General features: G+C 54.7%; 1 long non-coding RNA gene across 1 annotated transcript; it reads right to left on the bottom strand.

Annotated features, from left to right (window-relative positions):
• Positions 1 to 1,069: 1,069 nt before the first annotated feature.
• Positions 1,070 to 26,416, bottom strand: LOC109281454 (uncharacterized). Its single transcript, XR_002088108.2, has 2 exons — positions 25,816 to 26,416; positions 1,070 to 1,274 (listed from the first exon to the last, which is right to left on the bottom strand). It is a non-coding gene; the product is annotated as an uncharacterized LOC109281454 (long non-coding RNA).
• Positions 26,417 to 27,151: the final 735 nt, after the last annotated feature.

Below are 27,151 nucleotides of genomic sequence, written 5' to 3' on the forward strand. Positions count from 1 at the left end.
GGCGAGAGGCGCCCGCTTCACCCAAACTCATTCTCCTCTAGCATCATTTGGCAGGGACACCGGCAACTCTAATTGCAATTTCTATCCTGGCGACTGTGCTCTGCAGGCAAAGTAGGTTCCTGCTATATGATGAGTCACTCACTCTTGCATATCAATCTATCCAGGATAAAACGGAGACAATAGCTGCTTACATGCATAGTGAGTTAATTATGAGCATCTGCTATTAATCTTGCTATCAGACTGCTAATTGCTCCTTCTCCACAAAGACGTGCTGGAGGTGAATCAGCCCAACCGCCCTTCCCAGAGCTCTGACTTGTTCCCTGATAGGAAGGTCTCAGCTCGCAGCTCCTCAGCGGAGTGACTGGGAGCCATTGCAGCAAAGCACCAGAAAACTGAAATTGAGCCATTTTAGGTTGCTTTGGCCAAGGTTGCTGGGTTGGCGCGTGTGCATTCGTGCAAAGGAGAGCCCAGGACTGGGGTGCTGCGATGCAGGGTGTAAAGACCATGACTGCATTGCACTGGGAGAGCAGGGGATGGATGCTCAGGATGGGATGGGCTGCTGGCTGGACTGCAAGGCATGGCAGAGATATGCAGGGGAGCCAGGACTAGCGTAGGGTGGAGGGGCACTGCGGGGAAGCAGTAGCTGGAAAGCTGGAATAGAGGAGCTTGTACAGGACCCGGCTCAAGCCAGGTCCCCCTGCCCTTCAATCTCATGTGAGCTACGTCGGCAGCCCCGATCCCACTGAGCCTGGCCACTATTTACTGGAAATCCACTCCTACAAATTGTGTTCTCTGGGCGAAGGGCACCAGGACAGGGAAATGCTGCTGTGGTGCCCGGGGGCCGTAACTGCACTGCAAGGCCGGGCCAGGGAGGGATCCATACCAGAAGGCAAGGGCAACAGGCCAAGCATGCCCACCCGTCCGCTCCAGATCCATGCCGATGTCAGGAGCAGCTGTGGCTGGGACGCCGAGTGCCATTGCAGCTGGCGCGCAGCCGGGCAGAGACGTGGAGATGCACGCTCGCAGGTGAGAAGCTGACACCGCACGGGTAATGAGAAAAGCAAAAGCATCAGGAGCACTTTGGGAAGATGACAGCAGATCAGAACTGCCTCCTTCTTCCACAGATTTATTTTGTCAACCAGTCACTCAGAGCAGGGGAGAGGGAAGGAAGAACAGGCACTTTCAACAGCAAATCCTTTGGCATTCTGGAGAGACAGGGGCCTTTGATCCAGGAGGTGCTTAGCGATTGTCTTAGACAAACTCCCGCTGATCGCCTAATAGGAGACAGGAGAAGACACCGCCATTCACTGAGGAGCTACAGCGGGGAATAAGGGGGTTTGCATGGTGGGGATGCAGCACTCATCAGAGCAAGGTGCCTCTCTGCATTGGGGTCTGGGCACAGGCTTGCTGCGTGCTGTACAAGCGCACATTGCTCCTGGCACCTTGTGGCACTACCAACCTCCTCCGCCGCACGGGAGAAGCATTTCCCACGACGGCACCATGGCAGAGGCTGCCAAGACCCCGTACGACTTGCACTGTATTCTCTGGGGGAGGATGGGGAAGCTGGCGGACAGGTTTTGTATCACCAGAAATGCTAGCCCTCTCCCGCAGGTGAATGAAAGGGAGGTTGAACCCAAATGCCCAAGGTCAGGGGGGTTTGCTCCTCCACCTTGGGAAGAAGGAGAGGCTGTCCTCCTGCATTCCCCAGTACTCTCGTGGCCCTCTAGCCCCTTCCTCTTTGCTTCTCCTGCAGCTGCACAACTTGATATGGGGCTACCTGATACTAGTCAACCTGCCCACCCTACACGGTCCTCCCCTGGCTGCTCACCTCCGTCTGAGCACTGACGGGGCAGTCAGCAGAGCGACCCGCACCTGGGCCTGAATCAGGCCTCCCTCCCCCTGGCCCCAGGCAGGAGTTGCTCTGATGGGGCCGTGCTCTGGTTTTGCTGCAGGAGGCAGGTGCGAGAAGCGGCCTTGCACTGGGAGCAGCAGCCGGCAGCTGTCGGAGGCAGCGGTGGCTGCTTGCACGGGGAGCACGGAGCAGTTGCCCCACTGGTCCCATTTGTGCAGCGGTCACGGCCATCGGATAATCCAATGTCATGCGTCAGGCTGAGGCTGATCCCTGTAAGGGTCAGCAAGAAAGGTCAGTCCCAGGTGCACGGTGAGGCAGGTCTCCTGCTTCTCGGAGCAGCTGCTAACAGCAGACAGGAAGGTGGACTCGGGTTGGAGCCGGCCTCAGCCCGGGCTTCTCAACACGAGGCAGCTTCTGTCGTGGAAGCCAACGTGCCTTGCCAGATGCTGGCAGCAGGACACAAATAACCGTCAAAAATAGTCAGACCCGTGCATTGCTTTAATTGCTGCCTATTTCCTCTGAACAACCCCAAATCCTGCTCCCTCAGGGCACCCCATCGCCAAGCCAGGGTGCCCGCGTTACCTGTCCCAAGGTAGCAGCTCAGCAAGGGCAGCCTGAGTGCTGGGCACAAGGCACCGCAGACACCCCGGTCCTGCCCAGCATGGGCTCCTCTGGACGGACATATGAAGCCTGCTGGATGGGAGCAGAGGGACCTGGGGCTGGACAGATCAGGAGGGCCTGGCATTTTAATTTCCGCATGGCCTGCTTGGGACAATGTTGAGGGACCTAGCTTGGGAGTGAGCTGGCAAGGAAGTCCTTCCCACCCAGGGATGGTGCTGGGGTTGACGGATGCTCTCCAGGAAGAGCTCCAGCGGGGCGAGTAGCCTGACACATGGAGATGCAGCTCAGCACGTGGGGCTGCTGCACTGAGACCCACTGCTGAAAATGACCGAAACACTGGAGAAAAGAGATGTGCAGCAGCTCCCCCACGCCGGTCAGCCTCCCCTGTGCCCCACACCCACCTTTTCTCCCCAACTCATTGCTAATTCTGTTGAACTTTCCTAATACAAGGCCGAATGCGTCCCTTGCTCCTGCCAGCAAAACTCCTCCGAAGCTGGCGGCTGCACCAGCGGAAAGGAAAGCACGCAGAAAACAGAAGGCACCCTTAAACATCTTCTGTATTGATTTCCCCGTCTCTAGAATTAGATGTAGTGATTACAATCTCCTTTAAGCAAAGGCTGGAAGGGGCGATTACACGCCGGTGTTTACAGAGGAGCTGCTCAGGTAACCTAATCCACATGCACAGCAAACGCCCCGGCTGGATGACCAGAAAAACCTTCCTATGAATCCGGCATCGGGATGTGATATACATAATATATAACAAGCATGTTTATCAGATGGTAACACATCGCAAGTGCTGTTGAGCGAGAACACCAGCCTTGAACTGCACAGAAACTTCATGTATTATTTAAAATACTTTCCCATGAATACTGTCAAATCAAAAGCAGCTACTGTACCCAGGAGGACCGTCGGCCAGCTACTGCAGCATTGCCTCTCCGTGATAACGTCGAGGGCGCTCCTACCGGAGAACAATGCGCCGTGCGAAAGAGATGGAGCCCTGTAATCTGTTCCAACTCGACTGAAAGCTGGACAGCTCGGCAAAACTTATTATGCACGCTGCGTCTCGCTTGCCGCCACACAGATTTTAAATATAAGTGCAATGCGTTTTATGGAACACATAACAAGTACGGCGTGTGGAATAATCCCCATCCAAAGGGATGTAGTGCGAGGCTATAAAACTGAAGGACCGATAACATGACAAGCCGCCAGAGGGAAACCCGCAGCCGCTTTTTTCAAAACGAAAAGTCGACTGGTTTTAATGTCTTTGGAAACGTGCAATCTGTGTCTCTTCATGGGAGGGGAAGCAGGTGGGGGCAACGTCCTGCAAGCCACGGCTTCAGTCTAGCCCGTTCCCGCACGGGGTTAAGCATGCTCTCAAATCCAGTGTGCAGCCGACGCTGTAGACGTGGCCCTGGCTTGGCCCCGCGGCCGTGAGCTGCAGCTCTTCTGTGGACTCGATCAGGCTTTTGATCACTCGTGTTGACATGCCACGGGGCACTCTCATAACCCCAGTGACGGCGTAGTAGGAGCGTAATAAACATGCTTAAAAGACTCAAAGTGCGCGATACTTTGCATCCACTATAACACAGACCCCCTTACTGCTGTCATGAAGACAGCTTCCTTCCCCACAAGGAGGTAGACCTTGCGCAAGGAGCTAGACCCCACATTTGTACCCTCTTTCCATGTGGCCTCTCAGGGCTGGGGAAGGAGGAGGAGGAAAATCTCACCTTGCGTTTTCAGGGGGTCTCGAGGTCCCCAATAATTCCTCAGCCTTTCTGCACAGACGTGGCCCCCAAATCTCCCCGTGAGCTGGTGTGCTGACCTGGCCCCCTCATTGAACCATTTATAGAGACCGTCTCTCTCTCTCGTGCCGGAGTTTCGACCTTCTCGAGGAATTCAAGGATCTCAGCTAGGGGCGGACAAGCCACCCCCGTCACTGCCCGGTTCCTCAATACCCCCAGCTGGGAGTGGGGCATTTATCACGTCAGCAGTGCTCACGGACCCACCGACCAGGCCCTGCTCCCATCCTGGTAGCGCAGACCCAGCCTTTGCCTCCTCGCTGGTTATCTCCACTTGCACTGCCGCACTGACACCGAAGTCTCCAGTGCCCCCGGCCCCATCACCCGTCCTGCAGGGAGGCGGGCTGGGCCGGTCCGATCCGATCCGATCCGGACGTGCGAGGATCGGGCCTCAGCTTCTCCCGAGCAGCGGCAGCAGGCGCGGTGCTATATTGATTCATTCTAATGCGAGCAGCCAGTGTAACCTTGTTTGCTCAGAGACGGTATAATTTGGAGATTATGCTTTAATGAACAGATGATGTATGTTTCAATATACAGAACAAGAAAAGTAATGGAAATCTCAGACAGGTAAATAGAAAGCATAATTCTTGACTGATGTTAACTAATCCCAACTCCCCCAGCAGAACGCCAGGCTGCTGCCGTGGTAATAAAATTCTGGCATTAGAATTCATCGTCGAAAAAGGACTGAAGGCAGGAGCCCGGCAGCCACTCGGCTCCACATGCGGGAGTTTCCAATGGTTCCAGTCGCGCGCTCTGGCTCCTGCCCTGAGGATACCTCTGTCAGCTCTTGCATGGGGAAGGCGCAGCGTGGGGGTGATGCTCTCGCCTCCCCGCGTGCAGCGGCGATGGGATGTGGCGGGCCGTGGCACCCTCTAGTGGCTCCCGGCACGGGCTGGAAGCCAGGAGAGGGCCAAGGGTGCAGATGCCTGCAACTGGAGCAGAAAAGACCTCTCCCGAGGAGACCTGCCGCGGCCTGCTCAGCTGCAGCGTGTCCTGAGAGCTGCACTGAGGCTGGAAGACTCTGCCTCCCGGCTCGCTCCAACGCCGGCTTGCACATAAAGGGAGAGGATGGAGGGACGCAGAGGGGCCTCCCTGCCCTGGCATCCGCTGCTCGGAGAGGGGCAGGCCGCGGACATTGCCTGGGACCTACTGCTACTGATACTGCCGCCTGCCTCTGGCCAGAAGAACAAGGTTGCAGTGGAGACTCCCGCAGCCAAGCCTCAGGGCCAGCTTGGGAAATCGCTCAGGCCCTGCAACAGCTACTGGGCTTGATAGGATTAGGAGCACCTGCGCGCTGGGAGCCCTGGGCAGCTTCAGGTGTGCTGCTTTCCCCGCAAGGAGAGTGAGGGGCCAGAGCCTTCTCCAGCGACTCCCCCACAGAGGAGCCTTGAGGGATGCACTCCCCCCACCCCTTGCTCCCAAGCAGCCTGGGCACAAGCCAGCAGTGCCTTTTAAGACTCCTCATTAGCCTCAGCTGCATCTGACGACTCTCAGCTGCATTCAGCACCTGCATTTGCTCACTCCCAGGGCCCAGGTGTCCAGCGCTACCCTGCAACCTGTGCCCTGCGGACAGACCCGACAGCACCTGCACGGGGCAGCGCAGCGCTGGCACTGATGAGGGAGCACGGCACCCGTGTCACCAGCCCGGCTTCCCATGTCACGGCCAGCAAGGCCCTTTGCTGCCACACACGTTTCCTGACCACGCTGGGGGAAGGTGCCCAGCCAGCACCGCGCTGCTGAGCATCGCACTGTCCTTGGACATCTTTTCCTGGGCTGTGTTTCTCTCGCGGTGCGGGACTAAGGCAGCCACGTACGGTTGTGCTCAGCAGGGGAGCGAAAGACAAATGGTTTAATATGTGCAAAATCTAGACTCCGGCTCCAGCATTTATTCTTTCCTCTCTTTCTCCTTAATATTTTATATGGCTCCAGATAAGAACTAATGCAACCGCTGGTATTAAAATCTCCCAATATATTATATACAGAGGTCGGCGTGAGGTGCCCTGTCATCTGCATTTTTAAAGGTATTTCAGAAACCGGTTTGCTTTGCACTGTGAAGAATACATCTGAATTCTGAGCAGAAATGAAAGCGGTCCTCCCCGAGGAAGGAGGCAGGGCTACTGGCTCAGGAGGGGGCAGAGGAGGTGGAGCTGGCTTTGCTGCGGACCCCGGGGTGGTGCCATCCCCATTCTGTGACTCGGTTTTTCCTTCTGTAAAAGGGGAGAATTAAACATCTAGCGGGACCATGAGTGCATGACCAGTGTCACTGGGACTACAGTAATACTGGGAGTCCCCCCCGAATGCAAAACCCTAGCAGGCTGCACACAGCTCCTACCACCGCTGCTGCTGCAGAGAGTCTAGGGAGAGAAAGCGGACAGTGGCGCCAGCATCAAAGACACGGAGGGATGGAGTGACTTGCCCAAGGTCATGCACAGAGTCTGTGGCAGAGCTGCCCACGCTGGCTTGGCTAGTGCTGTATCCACCAGGCCTGCCGCCCCGTCGAGCACTAAGGAAGGTCTCTCACCTGCCGCCCTAGCACCCGCCTTTCCCCCAACTCCTGCCACGGCCTTGGACACGAGAGGTGCTGGAAGTGCCCACACAGCCCTGCTGCCGACAGCAACAAGCCCCGCGGAGCTGTGCTCCTCTCCCAGCCCTCCCCGTGACGTCTCCCTGCCTGCCCGTGATGCCTGGCGCAGCAGCCAAGGACTTTTTTATTTGGGGAATAGAAAAACTGCCATAAATTTATTTACTTAAAAGGTTTCTCACCAGAAAACAGCCCCTTGAGACTCCCACTTTCTCAGAGTGAATCTCTCACCTAATCACAAAGTGCTGCTATTTACTGTATCTGCTATCAAGGCAGGCAGTCTCTGTCCCGCCTTTCCTAAAGTCTATTTACCAAACCCATTTGCAAGTCTAAAATTTAATCAGCTAGGTTTCATCTTAGAGGCATTAACATTCAAACGGGACTCACTCCCAGAGACGGAGCTGGAGTTAGCTGCCGATTCAGGGGGTGTTTGTGCATTAATAATGGGTGTTTGCGAGCCGGGCGGCTCTCTCGCTGCTGATTTAGATATTCATTGAGTTATTCGCAGGTTAAATATGAAATCAAATGAGGTAGAGGAGGCTGGTGTTGTGAGGGGTTTCTGTGCTAGTGCCTCACACTCACTGCAGCAAACATAGGCCTAATGAACCAAATTCCCTCTCCATCTCTGCCTCAGAGAGAGGTTGCAGCTATTTCAAGAGGCTACTTTTAGTCTCAAGAAGAGACAAAGAGAGAATTCATTTAGGGGCATACCCTTGGCCTGGCCTGAGCACAGAACTGGGAGCAAAGGGCCACGCAGTACTCCTGGCTCTGGCCCTGGGGGTAGTAAAGCACTGAACAGGTTACCTGGAGAGGTGGTGGGGGTCTCCATCCTTGGAGGTATTTAAGACCCAGGTAGACAAGGCTTTAGGCTGGGATGACGTAGTTGGGGCTGGTCCTGCTTGGAGCAGGGGCTGGACTAGATGTGACCTCCTGAGGTCCCTGCCACCCTTGTCGTCTGTGCTCTCAGCATCACCCCCATGGCAAAAAGGGGATAATTAGACAAACCTGCAAACCTTTTCCCTTCCCATGGAAAATGGCTTGTTTTTTCTCGTTAAACTATATTTTTCCCCATAAAACACCACGTTGTGGCAAGTTTGGGGGAGTTTTCCCTGAAAGAGGGAACCTTGCAAAATGTGTAGCTTGCCGCAAGACCCCAAATGCACATCTACAACTATGCACATGCACACATTAAAAAAACCAACATCCCTTTAATGGGGTCTTAAAAAAATCCCGGCTCTATTAATAACCCTGTCCCCGCGGGAGGGATTCATTAGCTAACGTTCATAAAGCACTTCTTACAGCCTGATTGGAATGGATGGGAGGCTAACAATTGACCACGATGGGAGCAGGAGAGACCCCGTGGCAGGAGCCCGATGCGGTTTAGATGGACTGGATGAGGGGCTGCGGCTGCTGAGTTTTCTGCAAAGCAGCAGATGACCTTCTCCTATGGACAAGATGTGGTTATGCATGGCAGAAATCCTGGGTGTGCTACTGTGCTTTTGAGTGGCCTTGGGCAAGTCACCTTGTCTGCCTCACTGCCCTGCCCAGAAAACACCATGTTGTGGCAAGTTTGGGGGAGGTTTCCCTGAAAGAGGGAACCTTGCAAAATGTGTAGCCGCGTAAAAATGGGGAAATATTTAACCACCCACCACCAGCGCTGTGGGCTCCTTATTTAACGACCACACCATGCTTCAGATGAGAGGAAGAACATAAAACATGCATCGTTAGCGGGTCCGACACTCTGCTGAGGACCGAGCTCCTGGACCCAGTAGTTGCACTGAAATCCTTCTGACCAGAACTGTCCTGGTGCAATTTGGGTATGTAGCAGCTGGGGGCGGACAGGGCAGAATCCCCCCAAATTGTCAAGGTCTCAAGGAGAAGAGGGGTCTGGGCACGGGCCGGGGCACGGGCCAAGGTGATGGTGAGCGGGACACGACTCCATCTGGCCATGTTCTCGCAGCCCTCGGCAGAACGAGTTCATTACAATCAAATTACCAACAGGAGACATCTCCACTTTAAATAAATGCAGAAACGCTGACCAGAGACAGGCCGAGCAAGCATGTGTCCAGAGCTTTAAAACATGAACACTTAATCCTGCACAGCTGGGTACAGACCCAATAACAATCTCTCTCCTCATGGAAATAACCTTTCCTGTGATTTATTACAAGCCATAAAAAGGAAGTGAGAGAGAGAGAGAGAAAGAGACATCCCGTGTCTGTGATAGCCTGTGACGTGTTCAACTCCAATAAATAAATAAAGGAAGAAATATTCCCCCAGGTCCCTCTGACATATCTAATTGATATCACTGGGGATCTTCCATGAACCAAATAGGAATCTAATCTATTGCCTCGTACAGCCAAATGGAAGCAGCGGGGTGTCTGCCACTGAGCCTCCAGCTTCTGACGGGGACACACATAATGAAAATGGAAACAGATTACAGCCCGTCTGATATCCAAATAGCAAATAGGGATCCCGGAGAGAAATTTGTTTTATTGATGTCGGAAAGAAATGCCACTGATTTCCCCATCAGCTCCCCTTTTCCCTCGGTAATTGAACAAGGTGCCAGTTCAAACCTCGCCCAGCTGGAGAAGCACTTGGCAGCTCAGGCGTGCATGCCCAATGCAAAGGCACGCACCGCAGGAGAGGCGTGCTGTCGGCCTGATTCTGCCTGCCCTCATCCTGGGGGAGCACGCTGAGCCCAGCCTTCAGAAGAGGCGGCTGCATAAAGGCGTGTGGCTATGCAGCTCTGCCTGCATGGCTTTGGACTCCTGACCCAGAGCATCTCTGGATGTCCCCACCTAGCTTTGCCAGGGACCCTCCATCATGACCTGCAATGCCACCTGCTCTTCCAGCTCCTCGCCCCATGCGGCTGCCTATGGGCCAGCAAAGGCAGTGGACCACCGCAACAGATGAAAACCTGCTAGAGACAGCCCATGAAAACCCCTTCCCCCTTGCAGTGAACTGACTATTCACCGTTAAGCCAAGCCCAAAGGGGCTCAGCCAACTGGGTACCTTGCTCCCCAGGGCTGCCCCCGTAAGAGTGAAGTTAAATGCTGCCTTTGCCCATTGCGGTTTGTGCTGTGAGAAGGGAGGACGCACTGAGTCCTGGGTGTTCCCGGCCTGAGCTGGAAACCTTGGGAGAAACCCTGGTCTCCAACGAGTCCCGGCGGCCCAGGAAGAGGCAGAGATGCCTCTATGGCAATAAGCAAATCCAGCTCTCTCCATGTCCCTCCATCACTGGCGGTAACACAGCTAGTCAGGCTCTGATGAAGATAAACTCTGTCCTTTTGCAGTGTCCAGACATCAGATTTGCAGCTGCAATCTCACTCCACACTTGAGCGGAGTCTCTGCAGAAATGCCCCAGCCCACATCCGCTGCCACCTCCCTCCCACCTTCCTTGTTTAATTAATTCCCTCCTGATCCAGGTAATGGAGCTCTGGCACTCTTAAACAAAGATTTAATCAGCCCAAGCTCTGCACTCGCAGCAACTAACCCCTTTGTTGGACTGGTGTGAAATCCAGGACGCAGTTAGCCCACGACAACTTCTGCGCTGTTAATAGCTTCTAGCATCCTGGATGTCCCTGGACAGCCCAGCACCAAGTCCTTTGGACTCTCTTCTGTTGACATCAAACAGTCACCTGGGTCATTGATTTTTACCATCATGCAAATTGAGTCGGCAGGGAGCTGGCAACTTCAGTGCATTATTATTTAGGATGGATAAACTCTTATCCCTGGTTCTCTGAGCTGCGCAGAGACCGAGGGAGGGTGTTTGATTTATCATGATTGTTTTCAAACCTGCAGAGGAACCACAGCAGAGAGGGGAGGGGAGGGGAGAGGGCAAAACTGCTTCCATCTCAGAGCACCTGGTGGGGAAGGGCAGTGGGCCATGCCCTGCACTCGGGGCTGCCAGCTTTGCCCTCTCCAACCCCACTGCTTTTCCTGGTCCTCTGCAGTGCCAGGGTCTTGCCGTCACCCGGCTCAGCCCCCCACCAGGCTGCTCCCTCCAAGAGCCTGGATGTCACTGTGCTGAGCACCATGGAAATGGCTAACAAAGCACGAAACCAGAGCTAAGCGCTTCCCTGGGAACCTCTCCAGCCTCCCACTGCCTTCGCTGTGCCGCATGCCAGTGCAACCGGGCGGAAGGGCACATCTGCTCCTCTCCATGCCTCCAGTCTGCACTGGGGCTGCTGGGATTTGGCTGCCCTGAGCTCACGGGGCCTGTGTCCTGCTGCAAGGGAGCCACCAGGAATGGGCGATTCCCCGCTCAAGGCAGGCCCTGCTGGACTCTTCCTTCAGCATCGCGTGCAAGAAGCTCCCATCACTCAAGCCCAAAGCACACGGAGCAACCAGATCCTGCTTAGCTTCCAGCACGTCCACTGCCCACCCACCTCATGCATTAGAAGACGTTCCTCTGCTGACAAGGACACAATGCACAAGCCAACGAGCTATTGGCAGAAAGTTGACATCGAAAAAAGCCTCCCGCTCTCCCAGAATGCCTCCCCCCTTTCCTTCTGCCCCCACCAGCAACTTCCTCCCCACTAGAAGCCAAGTGCAAATAGATCAGCTCCTGGTAAATGGCAGTAACTTTGCAGAATGCCATCTTAATAAGTGCATCTCCCAGGCAGGGGTGAGAAGCAGCAGCTGAGGTGCTGGCGTGGATGTCAAGCTACAAATGAGACATCCGACTGCTTCATTTATTAGAGTGAATCAATTCGACTTTTCATATTCACCAGGAGTTTCAGGCAGGAAGAGACCCGTCAACAGCAGGCACTAAGCACCACCACGGGGAGGGGGGGCGGAAATCTCTCACCTCAAGCATTGCAAAAACGGGGCTGTTTTCTACAGCGAAGAGGCAGAATTATCCGAACAACACATCACCCACATTGTGCTGCTGCCGCCTCTCTCCGAAACCAGTTTTCCCAGTATAGCACCATTGATTTCAGTACAGCTCCTCCTGATTTACACCCATGTGAGTAGGCAGGTGGCTGGCTCAGCCCTTCCAGGGAGGGTTATAGGGTCAGGATGGTTCAGGACAGGGATGGGGGGGATGCAGAGCCTTCAGCTGGTGCAGAGCTCCCTCAATTAATGGTGACCCTTAGGGCTGGGCTGTGCGGGTGGGATGGGGAGCAGTGGGAATGGGGCTTCACCACAGCACAGCCAGGATCGAGGCCGCAGGATGGGATGCAGCACTCGTCACCGCTGGGCGAGCACGGAGGGCTTGGGACACGGGGCACGTGTGTGGGGAGCACAGACAGAGCAGGTTGGTGTTGGAAGAACGTGAAAGTAGAAGCGAACCTTGAAACTCTCTGCAATGTGTGTCATTGCCCATGCTCCGGGATCCTCTACCAAGAGCGTCTGGAAGTGCAGCACCTTGCAAAACAAATGTTCCTATGAGTCTGCTCTCGGGGATACCCACCATCCACGCCATCCACTGGGGTGAGCCACGCTGAAGTAGAGGTGCAGGGAGAGCTGGAGGCTTTCCCACAGCACCCGCCTCCTACACCTTTCCTCTCTCACTTTTCCTCTTAGGCCTCCAACCTGCCATAAGCTGAATGCAAACAACTTTCTTAAATAAATCGGATAAACAGCGCATGGTGTGGGGATGAGGGGCCTGCTGGACCTGAGCCTTTAGACACAGTGGCCACAGCCTCCTAATTACCTGCATCACACTGAGCACAAGGGGTTCCTGGTCTCCCCCGCGGAATAAGGCAGCAGCACGTGATTAATAAGCACATTAACGATGAAACAACATCAGCAATATCAATAGCTAGGGTCCTTCGGACAGCTGATGGGCCACGTGCTAAGTAGATAACTGAATACAGATCTGATTGATTAATTCAGTTCCACATCTTGGCGCTGGTGACCTTTGAGGTAGTAAAATCCTGGCTCACTGCGTGCCTGCTTTCAGCCAGTGAGGAGCCAGAGCTGCTTCCTTCCTCCATTCATTCATCCATCGCTCTCCCTATAGATATACGGGTATTTCATGATACTCCAGTGCACGCTGTCCGCTGGATTCATTACGACAAAGATGACAAGTTGGAGCCCGGTTCGTAATCTTTGCACCGGGGAGGCTCAGTCGTGCCCTTACGACTATATTAACAGGTGCTTCCATGTGTGCCTCTGTGCACGCGTGTGGCGTAATCCTCCAAGAGTTGTCATTGTGACTGTTCAAAAATATTACAGGTCACAAGAAGCAATTTAATGATAATAAAAATTAAAAAAAAGAAAAACACCCAGGCAGAAAATGAAGCGGCTGCCATCCTTAATTTTCAGGCTTCTTTATCATGTAAAAACCTCCTGTTCATTTCCCAACAGACGATTAATGCATCTGCAATTGCAGTGGAAAGTTCTCCTCTGTACCTTGCTCCCCACCCCAGCTCCTCCGCTGGCGCACAAAGACAATAAATTGTTCATCAGCCAAACGAATGCGCGTCGCACTGCCAACCAGCCGGGAGACCCGACTTCTCTAACGAGCACGGGCCAAGGGGGAAGGAGGATGATCCCACCGCGGCCATTCTCCACTCCTGAGCCGCTCTCCTTAATTTGAACCTATTGATACCACGGATCAGGAGCCTGGTGTGCCAGGTGCTGTACAAACACAGAGCATGATGGCCCCTACCCCAAAAAGTTCAGAGCCTTGTACCCAGTGACAGTCCAAATGCAGCCGTCTCCTATCTGCCACCTTCGCTCCCTCTGCCCGTCTGGCATGTTCATCTTTACCCTGGCCCCAGCAGGCAGCAATCGGGGAGGGGTTCGCTGATTCGGGCTGGGGCACAGGGGAGTTGCCTGTCCCCCGGGGTTCATGTGTCTGGGGCAGCCTGGGGGCTCTCACCCTCCTCCCGGGTGGTAGCAGGTTAGCTGGCTCGCTGGTGCGGTCTCAAAGAGGAGATCCTAGAGCTTCTCCACACTGGTCCAGCCTAACCCATGTAAAGACAGTGCACAATAGAGTGTGATAAGTGTTACCTGAATGTGCCACTTGCAAAGGGACAAAAGCTAAACTGGAAAGAAACCACTTGTGCAGTGGGATAAGAGCATCCACCTGGGGAGTGTTACACAGCTGAGCCAGATTAATTAGGCCACCACAGCTCAGCCACTTATTCATTTATTTTCCTCGTGTAGACACCCCTGAGGGCCTGCTGCTCCCATGGTTGTTGCAGGGACTGGTGGGGAGGGAAACCCCAGAATTATTTCCACGCCGGGGCCATATCCTGAGGTCAGAGTTCAAACCAGCCTGACCTGGTGTTGCTGGCCTTGCCAGCACCACTCCTCCTTGGGGATAGCTGGTCATCCCCACAGAGCTGAGCACCCTGAAAATCCCCCACTCCCCTTGCTCCCACAACCAGAATATATACAAACTTCCCACCACCCACTGCCTCCTCCTCGGCCCTGCTCCGGAGAAGCGTCAATTTAAAGTGTACATCAAGCCCAAAGCATTATCACATGCATCTCTCTTTGCTAATTAACAAATAAATCATGCCTGTCTTACCAATTAAGAGAGCTAAGCCAATTGTATGCTCCCTCCACCATGCCTTCTCCCCCACACGCAGAGATGGATAGCACCTTCCCCCAGAGGTAGGTGTGAGCCCCTCTCCGGGCTGGGAGACATGCATTTCAGTGACCGATTATACCCGCTGTGGCATATAGAGATGACCCCTGCAACAAGGAGCCCTGCAGGTGCTAGTGCCAACAGCCAGCACGCCCATCCCCATAGGCTGGAGATTTTTCATTCGCATCCATGTTTCCTTCATGCCGCAGCCCCTAAAGGCTATGACCAGGCTGCAGCCCCCATTACACTGAGCCCTGCCCAAAGGAAAGTCCGGCAGCATGGGCACAGACGTACCTGGGAAGTCAGGCTGCAGCCAGCAAAAGAGAGAGCCGGGTCTGGAGTGAGACAGGATAACAAATAAATAGGGCAGGAGGGGCCAGCTGCATGTACAAGCAGTTTGCATCCAAGGGCCCATGTACAAAATGCCCTAGCTAAGGGCGTGAGAGCCACTGCCCTGCTCTGGCACATCTGGCTGGGGTGGGGACATCACCTCCCTGGGTGGCACGTACCAGGGGCTGGCTCTCTGCTCTTTCACACCAGTGTCCTCTCTAGGATGGCTGGTGGCCTGGCGCCTGCATTGACTCTAATGGGAAGGAATAATCCTGCCCCCTCATTTCAATGAGCCCTTTATTGTTCACCCTACACCACCTGCAGCCCGGGACATGCAGCCATGCCATCTGCCACCTTCCTCTCCCACCCCCCCCTGCAATCACTGGCCCTTTCCAATGCACTCCTCCCTGCCCAGATTGCAAGATCCTCCGGGCAGAGCCTCCCTTTCTCTTTGCTCTAAAGAGCAACCCCGTATTGCTAAGAACAGGCACTTTTCTCTTGCATTCACTGCATCTTGCACCCTCCATGCTTGCCATTGCCCCACACAGCACCAGCAGGATTGAGATCTGCACCTGCAGGAGCATCTCCAGGCAATGGAGTCAGAGAGGACACGGCCCAGCCCAGAGCTGGCCGCGTGGCACCAGGCACGCCAGGCTCTTCCGTGACGGTGCTCAGGCAGCCTTGTGAAAAGGTCACGCTATTATGGAACATCATTGCATCGCGCAGAACGCATTTGCCGTTCACATCCTGTCAAATCCTTTCCAAGACACTTGTAATGAAACGGGGGAAGAGAGAGGGGATGGGAGAAAAACAAACAAACAAAAAAAACCCGGCACTAAATTAATTCTGATGACAAAGATAATAACAAGATTGGGAAATGGTGCAAAATGAATCCATTATAATTACAGTGTCAGCACTGTCAGGCCTGGGTCCTCCCCGCAGGAGAGCGGGACCGGGTAGGGAGGCTGCGGGGCCTCCGGGCAGGGAGGTGGAGGGGCTGAAGGGCAAGCTGCAGCGGAGACCAGTGCTGTAAGGGGTAGAAAGCCCTTTCCCCCACACCAGCCAGGGGCACTGGGGGTTCATAGTTAGTTTTTAGGGGCTGGAAGGGACCTTACAGATCATCGGGTCCAGCCACTCTGCACTTGATAACAGCATCTTGCACGGCCTAGAGCAGGTTAGACTTGGCAGGGTCTGGCTCAGCTGTGCAGAGCATGGTCCAGGAGCTGGGACAGGCTGGGGCACGGGAGCCCTGGGGTTGGACCCTGACCCCTCTGACCCACAGCACATCTCTGCTTTTGCACCTGGAGAGGCCCAAAGGGTTCCTGCCGTGCTTTCTCGGTGGCAATGCCACCACGGCGGGCACAGCAGGAGACCCTCGAGTCCGCCGGATCAGAGGCTAGAGCCCTGTGGCTGGCACATGCTAGAGGAGTCCTCACCTGGGCATCAACCACCACCCAGCAGCAGCAGGACTTCAGCTGCTGAGCATGCCCCTCCTTGCACTCTAAATACCTTAGTCAGTCTACAAGGTGCATGTCTACCTACCTCCTGCCTGCCTACCTGCTACACAGCAGACTGCCTCTCAAAGCCCCTCCAGCATGTACAGGGCAGAGTGCCCGAGTCGGGGTGAGATTTGCTCTGACCCATCTCTGCCACATTGCACCCCTCGTCTGGACCTGCGGGCCAGGCTTTTCTGCCCCGTCCCACGTGCCGTCAGCAGCAGCAACGTGGTGCCTTAGGGCAGGATTCATGTCTGATGAAGCACAAGGCAGAACCCGCTGCCGTCTCGCACCTGTAACTGTGTTTTGCACGTTCAGCACGTGCTTAAGTCCTGCCGAAGTACATGGAGCCAAAGAGCCTGTGCGGTGGCTTTGCAAAACAGAGGGCAAGTGCACAAATGGTCTTTGCGAGTGCTACTTTTCAGATGACTAATTGGTAACACTTGGCAAAGTTTCAGCTCTTTTCAGACTCTTCAAACATTAACTCATTAATCCTCACAACTGGAGCTGAGCTGACTCTTTGTCACAAATGATTTATCCGATTAATTTAGCCCTTTGTTCTGCTCAGCTCGCTGCAATCAGACGGATTATAGCAAATTGGTTCCTTATTCAAAGCTGTTCAATGAACCGTCTGCATGAACTGGGTTTAGCCTCTGGGTTGCTGCAAACGCATTGCTCCAACTGCACATTTGTTTGTGCCGTCTTATTTGGGTTGAGCAATTGGTTCTCCAAATCACGTGGCATCGCTTCTACTGGCTGATTGGATGAGTGCGAGTTTGCCAGCCCTCAAGGAGATGGAAAGACGTCTTCCTGTGAAGTCCCAGAGCACAGTTCCACGTGAGCTCACATTTGCACACGTGCGAACCAAGCCAGCGCCTTTCCGCGAGCGTCTCGGCGAGCAGGCGGGAAACGAGACAAGATAAAAAGTCGAATCCAAGCCCTGAGAGGAGCACAATGGCTCTGACAATGAGAAAAGCCCGATTCAAGCCTCCCAGCAGGGCTGCCAACCGGCCAGGAAAGGGCTATTAGCCTCAATTGGCAGCTTGACTTGGTCCAAAGTCACCAAGAAAATCCACGTCTCACATCCCAGCCCTGCACTCGGACTAACAGAGCAGCTCCATGCCTTCGATTCCTCTCGGAAACAAGGTGCTAGCTGCGCCTCCCTTAATTCCCGGTGGCGGCGTTAGGGCTCAATTCACCCGTGGCCCGCGGGAGCACGTGGAGATGAGAGGGGGCCGGAAGTGTGGGGGATGACTGGGAATTATTCATGCCACGGTGGTGGGACGCGGAGCCCCAGAGCACTTCCATCCACAGCCTGCCCGCGCGGGCTCCCCTGAGACGGGGAGAGCGATGTCCTGCTCCCTCCAGAGCACCGAGGCCTTGCAAGCACCGCGGGAGCAGACCGATTCTCACCCGTCTCCATCACCAGCTTTCATTTCCCAGACTGCTCATTGAGCTCCTTGGCAGCGCGTGGCCTCCCTTTGATTTCCCCTTCCAGGGCCACAGAGAGTGAGCAGGGGTCTCCAGGAGCCCTTTCTCCTCTTGCCATGCAGGCACTTGTCAGCGCAAGGCAATGGCGACACTGTTATTATACATGGCCTCGAAGCCCATTCAAGGCACTGGAAGATGAATTATGTTTCATTTATATCAAAGAAGCAATCTCAGAGCCCATTTGTGATCAAATTTGCTGTCAGAGAAACTTTGCTTTATCTCATTACATCTGATATCTCTTGGCTTCTTGTCCTTGAGACTATTAAAGTTTAATGTCAAATTCAAGATGAAATGGAATCTTTGCTGTATCATCTCATCAGGGCCCGAGCGCGCCCCCTTCCAGCGACACATTTTTGACAACTAATTACGACGGGGGCAGCTGGGGGAAGGCGAGGGAGAGAGGTTCCCTCCTTGCCCTGCTCACTGGAAATATTATTGTACGGAGCAGCTGCAAATGAACACGAGCGTCACTCTCCAGAAGAGGGAAGTGCGATTTGCTCCTTGCCAGATCGGCGATTTTATCTTCACGAGCGATGGGCTCTTCCAAGTCCCCGTGGATGCGATGCTGCCACGTCCAAACCCTGCTGCCCTCCGGGCCATGGGGGTGCCTTGTATGGAGGGCTCCTTAGCACTGACATAAATGCACATCTGTTCACTCCTTGTAGGCGCATCGCAGTGAATTGGCTTTGCTCCCATCACTCAGCTGCAAGAAGAGGGTGCCGTGGGCTGTGTGGAGGGGGTCCAGAGGCTGCACAGCCAAGTGACCCCCAGCCCAGGCTAATTATTGGGGATATAAAGTCACACCGGGGCCAGGCAGGTAAATAAATTGACACACATCCCCCGACGTGCCGTTCACCCGGTGCTCGTCCGCTCTCAGCCCAGGGCTAATTGGCACTGGTCTTTTCTTCCCTAGCCTGCTCAGGCTTCGGCTTCTCCCTCATCCGCACAGGATCTGGGTGCCTCCTGGTCATGCCTTAAGCAACGTGACTATCACTTGTCACACGCCGGCCGCTCTCCTTGCTGTCCGGGGACACCATGCGTGCAGCTCTCTGTAGGGAGTGGTCCTCCTCTTTTTGCAGATTTTCACTTTTTGTTTCTAAACAGGCCCTGGCTGCCCCACGTGTGAGCCTGGCAGATGCAGCGGGACATCATCAAGCTGGCGGAGGTTGGAGCAGGACATGAGCGAGCGAGATGGTCTCTAAACCCGTGGCCTACGTGACAGCACGGGCTATAAAATCTCCCACAAGCAGTGTACAGCCTCAGGACGGGAAACTTTGGTTCGATGGGGAAACCAGTGGCATTTGGGGTCACCATCATTCGGTGTGGGGGGACAAGTGCCACTTTGGATCCTGCTTCAGGCATTGGCAAAGGAAAGGGGAATGGACAAACCCCACAGCTTTCAAAGCTTTAGGATTTAGGCGCAACGGCCTGCCTGCTCGTAGCAAAGAGAGGTGCTAAAAGGGCAGGAGAGAGGATAATGGCACAAGGGAAGAATTTCCCCATTCTCCCCCAACAAAAAATACAAGCAAGGCACCACGTGAACAACTACCTGCAAGGACAAGGCAAGGCAAGATACCTCCAGACACTGCCATGCCGCCTCAAGCCAAGAGCAAAGAGAAGAGGCCAGAGACCCTCCGTCCCTCCTGCCCCTGCAGCCGTGACCCCGGACAGCGAACGGCGCAGGTGCACCCCGAGCACGTGCTGCAAGCACCAGTCACGAGGCCCAGCCCTGCTCCCGAGCTGCATTTGGGGACATGCGCTCAAAGGTGAACAAGCATTTGTCCTGCAAATCCCTTTGGTTTAAAAGAAACAAACAAACCCAACATTTTCCATTCCAAAAAGAAAACCCCGAACAAAACCTTTCCGAGCGGCTCCGTTCCCACGGCTCCCTGTGCTCTCAAAGCACGGTGCAAAACTAAGAGAAAGGAGACAGCGGCACAAAGACGTGAAGGCCCCAATTTTCCCAAGTGCCCCGTAGTTTTTAGGTGCCTGGTTTTAGACGTCTTGGCTGAGACTTTCAAAGCAGCTGTGGGATTGAAATGCACAGTTCATGCCTCACCGCGAAGGGCTCAAGGAGATCAATCTTTTTAGCTTAACAAAGAGAAGGTTAAGAGGTGACTTGATCACAGTCCTTAAGTATCTGCATGGAGAACAGGCATCTGATAATAGAGGGCTCTTCAGTCTGGCAGTCCACGGCCTAACGAGAGGCAACGGCTGGCAGCTGCAGGCAGGCAGATTCAGAGCAGACAAAAGGTGTGCATCTCACTAGAGAAGGTAATTAGCCACAGGAACAGCTCGCTAACACGGCCTCTCTAGTGCAAGAGAGATTTAAATCTCGCTCCTCGGGAAGGCCTGCTCTGGTTCTGGCAGAAGTTGTCTCCAAGAAGTCCCGGGTCCTGTGCCATGCAGGAGGGCACCTTCGAGATGGACTGTATAGGAAGAGACCAGTCCATATGCCATGACAGGGAGCTGCCCACCCATGACCTGTGTCCTCACTGGGCAGCAGAAAGCTGATGCACAAAACTAAAAGTCACTTTTGGGACTGGGTCTCAGTGATTTAGTATAAGCCGCATTAAAGGCAGAGCCCCAGCCCCCTCTCCAGCATACCATGCAAGGGGAGCTTCCCCCCAGCCTGCTTGGGACTCTGCCTGCAAGCTCAGCCCGGCCCTGAGACGGCGAGTAGGAAGAAGCAAAAAAGCCCCAAGTGTTGGGAGAACGAATGCAGCTTTCTCCGCCGCGGCTGAACCTCTGGCATCAACAGCTGCTGCACGGATCATCCCCCACGCCGCGCAGATAAGCAGCCACTTGCAGGAGGCAGCCCGGGCTGGGCCTGATTTTGTTTTAATAGGTTAGTTATGGTGCTCTCAAAATGAATGAACTCGGTGCCTGAAAACCCCAGTCCAATTGTCAGTTATTGCTGGCAGTTTATCAGCATTAACTGATTACACTCAGAATGATGGATTCCGCTGCCTGCCACCAATGCTAAGGAGAGGGAAAACCTCCTCTCCCTCTGCCGCCGCGTGGTAATTGCTGTCTCCGGGTCTGGCCCCCCAGCCCCTGCGCAGCCACGTCAGGTGGGAGCAGCATTCGTTCCCTCGCCCGCCGCCATCGGAGAAAAATAATAATAATAAAATAGGACTCAAAGGAGGCGAGCGCGTAGTGCGGCAGGGCTTAATTGATGATCATTGCACTTCGCAATCTAAACTCTCTTAATTCCATTGTGTTGAGGGGAGATGAATGGTGGAATTAGAGGTGTCCAATTATCAGTCGGGGCTTGGCTTTGTATTTCTGCTGAATTTTGTCTCTCCCCCCAAACAACTCGGGCTCCTGCCTCCAGACTGGCAGAGGCGACAGCATCCAGGTTTCTTCCACACTTGGGGCACGCTGTTCATTTTTAAAGGAAGGGAAGAGGCCTCGTGGAGCCTCAGATGCTCCTGAGCCACGTCCCCCTCATTTGGTCCTTTAGGAGTGGGGAGGGGAGAGGATGCTAGGGACAGATGCGTGCACCCCAGGGTCTGCTCACCCTGCAGCCAGGCAAGGGCCTTGGGAGAAGAGGGGCCTCCAAGGGCCTTCTCCGGGCATTCAACAGAGCAATGGCCTCGCAGAGCGTGGAGCCAGCTGCATGGGGCTGGCGTCGCTGGGTGCCCATGCTCCAAGGGCAAGGAGAAGAGACCAGCCCTTGTGTGTCACCGTGCTCCAGTCCCAGACACCCTCCCCTGACCTCCCGTTGCAGGACTCGCAGTCGCCCAGGACCCCGGCTCCAAGACACGGCTCTGAAGGCAAGACGGGCTGGGCGTGGGTGGCTAACGGCACCCAGGGAAGAGAAGCCAGTTGACATGCCGTCCTCGGGCTCCCTGCCCTTAGTTGTGATGTTAAGTGAGAAAGACACAACGGTCACAGTGCAAGCCCGGTGCTCTCTGCTCTCTCGGGTAAGCTGTCCCTGGCTGGAGAAGCAGCTGAGCTCAGCTGGCTGGGACACGCGCCCTCCTGCCCACCTAGCGACCATGAGCTGCATGTCCAGCAAAACCAAAGCAGGCCCCCGGGGAGGAGTGGGCTTCAGTGGGCGTGCAAAGCAACAGGAGCATCTTTGAAGGGATGAAATCACACAGCAGGGGATTGCTACGCTGCAGCCACGTTGCCTCCCAGCCAGGCAGTGCCCACCCGAGGCTATCAGCAGACTCAGAGCAGGGTGGAAAAGCACAGCTGAGGATGCTCCCATGCATCATCCAGAGTCTCGCTGCAGGACCACGTGGTGTCAGGGCTGCAATGGGGCTTCTCCCCCCCCCTTTTACTTCTTTTGCTAGGAAGATGTGGCTGAAAACAGAAGGATCCTTGCTGCTCCAGACAGCCAAAGACGTGTGCTGGACCGGCATGTCTTTCCCCACCACTCAGGCCTGGCTTACGGACTGGGTCAGACCTGCCTCCACGCACTTCACCAGCACCCTCTCATGCTGGCGCCCCGCCGCCTTCGTACAGCTCTGCCAAGCCACCTCGGGCCTGGCCCCAGCCCCTCTGCTGGTTCAGCTCTCGGGGCCGCAGCAGCGATCGGCAGCCGTGCACTCGTGCATCTGGCTGTGCAGTGCGGACAAGCACCCACTAGGGAGCAGAGCAAGCCACACAAACTCGTGCCATACAATAACTCCAAGGTGCAAAGCTAATGCCTGCACCTCGCCGCATAACCGGACTGTGCATGCCCAGGCCCACGGCCCCGTGCATCCCCATCCGTCCCAAAACACACGGTAACTGCATTTCACACAGCCCCATTCATTCACCCCATCCGGACATTAAAACAGCCGCCGCTGACGAGCTCAGCGCTGCGCCCACTGCTCGAGGGGCTCAGCAGCGAAGGTGCCATTGGCACAAAATTATCGCCCTGGCCCTCACAACCCCATCTCATGGAGCTCCCTGCTGCCTGGCTCCGATTTCAAGACAACTCGTTTTTGGAACGCAAAACAGCAGCCTTTCCAAAATGGTACTCCAAAACCTGTGTGCGTGGCTGCAGGTGTGCTTGTGCATATGCACATCTATGTGTGCGCGCACACACACACACACACACACACACAGAGCCCAGAAAAGCCTTGCGATAAATAAATAAATAAATAAATAAATAAACGTGATGAATTTGAGCTGTCTCGAGAAGACAGACCAGTGCTGCTTATCACCCACGATTTGACCAGATAGCTGCTTCAGAAAACAGACGCTGGGCTTTTTATAATAAATGAAAGCAATAAAGGCAAAGTGCCTGCTCAGAGCTATAATTAAGAAGCCCCCAGGCCGCGAGTGAGGGGAGTTGTTCCCAGGCGAGGCAGGCGGTGGGTGCATGGGGGCCGGGGTGCTCTGTGCCACCCCAGGGATCCCCTCCCCCCCGGGGTGCCCTCCCCAAAGAGGGGTACAACACAATACCCATCAAATGCGCAACACAATAGCCATCGCCAGTGGCTGTTTTGCATTTCCTTTTGCCTACATTAAAGCTGATTTTCTATGCGTGCTATGCAAACTGGTCTGATTACATTTCCATCTTTCCCTGAAGAAAAAGGTCTTGCCCTCGTAAGGCCGGGTGGATTTTGGGCCCCCACCCTTTCTGAATAGCTTGTGTGTGAGGGGACGGGGATTAGGACTCACTCGCACAGTTCAAGCTACAAGTACTTCTGTTCTGCTGCATCGCATCCCCAGTTTCCATGGGGACCAAGAGATGGAGTCAGCGGGCCTGATCCTGCTCTTCCATAAATGAATGCAGGGCAGGAGTGACTCCACCGCAGGCAGTGGACTGATATGGGGAGGGAAGGGGCTGGAGACTGGTGAAACGGGGAGCAGAGCAAAGCCCGGGGTCTCTTTCCACCCCTGCAAGCAGGTCCAGGTGACACTCACCCACCCCACAGCCCGAGGGCAATCGCTGACAGCCACAGCTGTTCCCAACCCCTCCACTTCGGGCTGCGGTCCCTCTGGCCAGTGCAAGCAGCAGGTGCTGTTCTGCAGCTCACCTGGTCTCTGGGCTGGGTGCAGGATGGTGTTTTTATGCACATGCTCCAGACCCATGGGGAACTGGAGCCTCCAGCCTCTCGCACCAGCTGGGAAGAGGCTTTGCAGGCCTCTAACCCCCTCCCCAGCTGCATCGCTCCACCCGGCCGAGTCGGAGGCTGGTTCTCAAGGCTGAGATGCCAAGAAATAGCTACAGGCCCCTTACTGACTCCACAGCAAATGTGCCAGCCAGATCGAGCCAGCCTCTCTCATGTCAGCATCGTCTATCAGTCGCAAACCTCGTTGCCTGCCACAAAGTTGGGCAGTGCCACAACCACAGTTCATTCCTGACCCGCCAGCTCCCGCTACTGCAGACCAGGGGCCTGATAGCACCCGGTCCCAGCCCCGCGCTCGCACCGACCTGCCCACCTGCACCGCAGTCCATGTCACCCCGGACACCTACAGCCCCTGTCCCTGGCTTGGTGCTCACAATGTCCAGCTCCCAGAGGAGGGAAGTAGACAGAGCATTATGAGCCTCTTGCTCCCAGTTTCCAACCAGTCTGCACTTAAATGGCCTGACACAATCAAGGGAAGCAAGAGAGGGGCAAGGTGAGGCTGAGGCCCTGGTGTCAGTTGTGACTGAAGCTGGTGCTCCAGGAGGGAAGAGCTAATGCCCCGGGCTGCATTTCCAACCCTCTGGTCAGTGAGCTGCCTTCCCACCCAGCCGCCAGCCTCCCATCCCCAAGCCACCAGCTCGTCTGCTCATCCTGGGAGCTACTGGCAAGCGCTGCTTGGAACCGTTCTGCAAACTGTCTTGCCATTAGTAACTCAGGCTGCGGCTGGAGCGACGATGGGCCAAATGCTCAGCACCAAAGGGCAAAGAAGGCTTTAAAACATGGGTTATTGTGGAGGCCGGCGAGTCCCCCGCCATGCGGACAGAGGCAGGGCAAGCAAGGACACAGATACGCTTGCTCTCTTTTTGCTTTAGCGTGCAGGCTCTCCAGGGCCGGGGGCCGTGTCTCTGTGCCTAGGCAGCACTAGGTATAGGGCACCTCCAAAACCACGGTGCTATAATTAACACAGATAAGATAGCCACTTCGCTTAGCCTGGCATCAGAAATGGCCTGCTAAATGATCCGGTCTATCTGCCTGCCAGCTCCAGATTGCTCCCTGCGGCACATTATCTGTGCCTTCCCCCAGCCTAGCTTCAAATGTCTCCAGTGATCGGGCTCCCCGCGCCCCTTGGGAGATGCTTCCAGAGCTTGACAGATCTCACCACCATGGGCTCCCTCCCTCCCCCCCGATCATATTCAGTCTCCATGTCCCTGTGCTCCATTTCATCCTATTACTCCATATCAAATGTTATTAAAGCAGCTTGGCCTCTTCTCTTGGAGCCCGCGAGACTGCCTCGCCTCGTCTGGGCGATAATCCTCCCCGTACTGCATGAAGACTGGCGGCAGGGAAGCAGCCCATTGCAAGGGCTTGCTAGGACCGAGGAGTGTTTGGCTTTGCTGAAGGTGACTGGGTTTGGCCCCTTGTTCATGCTGGTGGCTATTTCAATCCAGCAGCCACCACCTGACCCACGCCAGGGACTTGCACAGCTCTTCCTGACTTGGTAGCATCAGATTAAACCCAGGAAAGCTGGAAATCTGCTGGAGGTACAGCCAGGCGGCGAAATGCCTTGGACAGCCAGCACCTTCGGAAAGCACGAGGCCGGGGCTGGAGGGCAGTTATAACACAGGCCCCGATCTGGCAGAGTTCAAGAGCTCACATAGCCAGATATCCGTGTGCTAGGCATGAAGGCAGAGCATCCAGTCCGGCAAGCGTGCCACGGGGCCGCTGATGGAGCATGGGGAAGGAGACGGGCACTTGACAGCATCCTTCACCTCCCTGCAGGTGGGTTGCAAAGAGGATGGAGCTGGGCTGGTCTCAGTGGGGGCAGATGACAGGACAAGGAGCAATGGGCTCAAGCTGCAGCAAGGGAGGTTTACATTGGATATTAGGAAAAACTCTCTCACCAGGAGAGTGGTGAAACACTGAGATGGGTCATCCAGAGAGGTGGTGAATTTTCCATCCTTGCACCATGGATGGGCAGAGGGCGGCCTGGCAGTGGACACCAACTCTAAGCCAGTGGGGACCTACCTTTTTGGCAAACATGCTGGAAATTAAGTCCCACGCCCCACTGAGCACCACGCCGATCCCCTTCCCCAGCCCGATCTGCTGCTCTCTGCTTTCTGCTCCCTTCCTAATCTACCGTGTACCACACAGAGAAGCTGCCCGTGCCACTTGTAGCATGCATGCCGCTGGTTGCCCACGTCTGCTCTAGGCAATGGTTGACAGGGCCAAGAGCATGCTGGTTTCTACCGCTCTCTAAATGAGAATCTGTTTCATATGTTAATTATCAACATGCTTGTGCGCCGGGAGGCGGGGGCAGTCATTGCGGTGGTTCATATGGGGTTTCTCTGCAGCAGGAGCAAAGGTTCAGGCATAATCCAAGGATCGTGGGCAGGGGTACTTAACGTAATGACTGTTTAGTTATGTGCTCTTTCATAAGATCCCCCCCTGGAGTTCCCCTGGAAGTCAACAGAGCCCCCAGGTTGTTTGTCCTTGTCATTTTCCAAGCTCCCCTGCAGATATCCTCATATTAAAAAGCACTGAGAAGTTTTCATTTTGGATAAAGATTATTTCTTTTATATGACGAAACCTCCATTAATGTCCCTGCACTCAACAAGGTTTCATCATTCTTCCCCCTCTTCCCCTGTCACTCCATCACCGACCTTGTGGGAAACCATTACCGGGAAGAAGCTTTGAAGTACCAACTTTATTAAGATTGATTCCTCCTGCTTGTAGTTTTGACAGGTCCAAAGCAAACACATGGGGCCATGGGGAGATTTGGTAATAATTACCATCTTTAATTACTGCTAAAACATCAATTGCTCTTGTTCAATTAGTTACCACGGATTCAGGCATGGCAAATTTTGTAGCACAAAATAAGCTGAAAATTGATTTCTGAACACTTAATGCAGATCTGAAATTGCTAACCTGATAAGGGGGCCGGAGAAGAACAAGCACACCGTCAGCGAGGAATTTTGTGCTGATGTAATTGCTTTGGTGGAAGATTAATAACTTGTATACTTACATCTTGTACATCAAGTAGGAGCTACTCATTAAGGGGAGCACAAAGAAGGGGGGAACATGTTAACAAGGACAGAGGCAATTAGACAGGAAATCACAGCAGGGCGGCTCAGAGCCCGTGCACTCGTGAACAGCAAGCCCGTTCTGGGAGGCGCCACGTCACCGAAATCTTGCTCGTGCACCTGTTGGCCACAGCCAGGGACCGAGGGGTCTCAAAGGGTCTCGGGGAACAGTGTCTGGTGCTGGCACATTGCTCTGGAGCAGGAGTGCCCGTGGGCCGTGCTGGGAGCAGAGTCCCTCAGACCAGACTCTCTAAGAGATGCTCCCTGCACCCAGGAGCTGG

Source organism: Alligator mississippiensis, chromosome 16 (genome assembly GCF_030867095.1).
Source record: "Alligator mississippiensis isolate rAllMis1 chromosome 16, rAllMis1, whole genome shotgun sequence".
Classification (NCBI taxonomy): Eukaryota; Metazoa; Chordata; order Crocodylia; family Alligatoridae; genus Alligator; species Alligator mississippiensis.